Source organism: Clupea harengus, chromosome 12 (assembly GCF_900700415.2).
Source record: "Clupea harengus chromosome 12, Ch_v2.0.2, whole genome shotgun sequence".
In the NCBI taxonomy this organism is placed as follows: domain Eukaryota; kingdom Metazoa; phylum Chordata; class Actinopteri; order Clupeiformes; family Clupeidae; genus Clupea; species Clupea harengus.
The window spans coordinates 29,426,671-29,429,170 of NC_045163.1; the positions used below are offsets into that span (position 1 = coordinate 29,426,671).

The 2,500-nt window shown below is 57.3% G+C and overlaps 1 protein-coding gene across 1 annotated transcript in view; it reads right to left on the reverse strand.

Annotated features, from left to right (window-relative positions):
• LOC105903845 (ephrin type-A receptor 5) overlaps positions 1-2,500 on the reverse strand; it is an 86,899-nt gene that overhangs the window by 25,961 nt on the left and 58,438 nt on the right. The gene's annotated exons all lie outside the window — the stretch shown is intronic.

Here is a 2,500-nt window from a genome sequence, read left to right on the forward strand (position 1 = left end):
AGAGAGGGGAGAGAGGGGGAGAGAGGGAGAGAGAGAGAGAGAGAGGAGAGAGAAAGAGAGGGGGAGAAAGAGAGAGAGGGGAGAGAGAGAAAGAAGGGAGAGAGAGAGAGGGGAAGAGAGTGGAGAGAGAGAGAGAGGGGGGAGAAAGAGAGAGAGAGGGGAGAGAGAGAAAGAGAGGGGAGAGAGAGAGAGAGAGTGGAGAGAGAGGAGAAAGAGAGAGAGGGGGAGAAAGAGAGAGAGAGAGAAAGAGAGGGGGAAAGAGAGAGAGGGGAGAGAGAGGGGGGGAGAGAGAGAGAGAGGGGGGGAGAAAGAGAGAGAGGGGAGAGAGGGGGAGAGAGTGGAGAGAGGGGAGAGAGAGAGTGGAGAGAGGGGAAGCACCCCTGGGGGGGGTGGAACAGAAAGCAAACATCCTGCTGCCCCCCTGATCAGTGGCGTGTCCCTCCGCTGCTGCGGTCCAGTCAATATTATGACAGAGTGCTAATACTCCAGCGATCGCAACATGATTACATTGATCTTCCGTCCGCACCCAGACTGCCACATTTCTCTTTTCTCTTTCACTGCCGTTTTTGGGGCGAGTGTGTGTGTGTGTGTGTGTGTGTGAGTGTGTGTGTGTGTGTGTGTGTGTGTGTGTGTGTGTGTGTGTGTGTGTGTGTGAGTGTGAGTGTGAGTGTGTGTGTGAGTGTGTGTGGGGGGGGACTTCCTGGATGAGAGGGGCGAGTGGGGGGTCAGAGTGGGGGGGTTGGCACTGATTGTCCTCCTGTGTGTATTTTTGGGGCAGGCAGGCAGGCGGGCGAGGCGATGTGCTCGTGTCTAATCCAGCAGGATTCAGCTGAGGTCCCAGGGCCCCGGGGGGAGATACAGCTATGTGTGTGTGTGTGTGTGTGTGTGTGTGTGTGTGTGTGTGTGTGTGTGTGTGTGTGTGTGTGTGTATCTGTATGTGTATGTGTGTGTGTGGGGAGAAGTTGCAGCTATATGTGTGTGTGTGTGGGGAGAAGATGCAGCTGTGTGTGTGTGTGGGGGGGGGGGGGAGATGCAGCTGTGTGTGTGTGTGTGTGTGTGTGGGGGGGGGGAGATGCAGCTATGTGTGTGTGTGTGTGTGTGTGTGTGTGTGTGTGGGATTGCAGCTCAGCATTCGCTTCACTGGAGCCTGTGAGTCAGGAGCCCCTGCTGCTGCTGCTACCGCTGCAAACCCCCCCCCCCCACACACACACACACACACACTGACACACACACACACACCCATACTTCACTACTACTCCTAATAACTTCCTGTGCTCCACTTCCAGGGGCTTTTAATGCCCCCCCCCCCCCAACCCACACCCTACTCCACACACACACACACACTGACACACACACACACACCCTACTCCACACACACACAGACTGTTCCCCATCAGCTGATCGTGGCATGGGTACCCCCCCCCCACACACACACACACACATTGCTCCACAGACATATATGACTGGCCCTCAGCACACACACACACACACACATTGCGTAGCGTGTGTCCTGCTCCACAGACATATATGCCCGGCCCTCATACACACATTGGCAGGGCGGGCGTGTGGCGGTGCTGACTCGGGCGCCAGAGCAGAGGGCACACAGAACAGAACAGAACCCCCCCCCCACACACACACACACACACACACACACACAAACACACACACACACACACATAGCACAGAACAGAACCCCCAGCTGTTTGCCCTCTGTGCCCTAATGTGTCTGGACATGTGGAGCTGTGGTTGAGCGGAGGAGCAGAGACCAGAGCAGACATGGCCCCCCCACCCCACCCCACCCCACCCCACCCCACCCCACCCCACCCCACCTCACCCTAACCCCCCAAATCAAATCACCCCCTCTCTCTGTGTGAAGCCCCGTGCTCCGTGCTGAATATCCTTCCATTAGCTCCGCAGGTCAAGCCATGGGCAGCGCCGGCCTTCAATGGACATCAATTGACATTCTAATTCAGCGAATTGAGCTTCATAGAAATGTTGGGGGGGGTGTGGCGGGGTGGCGGGGGCTGATGTGATTTTGAAATGTCTGAGAGGGGGGGCCTCGGGTAGGGTGGGGGGGCGTGGTGGGGGGGGGGGGGGACGTGGGGGGGGCCTTGGGAGTTCCGCTGATGGAAGTGACCCCGACCCTTCTCCATGCATCATTTACATCTCATTTCCGAGTGGAAAATGAGACGGAGAGGGAGACGGAGAGCGAGACGGAGACGGAGAGGGGGCTGGTCTCGCCCTCTCACCCTCCCAATGGGACACTTGCCATTTCTCTCTGCCCGAGCGACACACACACACACACACACACACACACAGACACACACACACAGACACACACACACACACACACACACACACACTCCACTCCACTCCACTCCACTCCACTCCACTCCACTCCACTCCACTCCGACTGGTTCAGGGATGAGGGAGGTGTCTGCAAAAGGTCACGGGGTGTCAAGGCAGCCAGGTGAATGACAGGCCATAAAACAAATGCGTG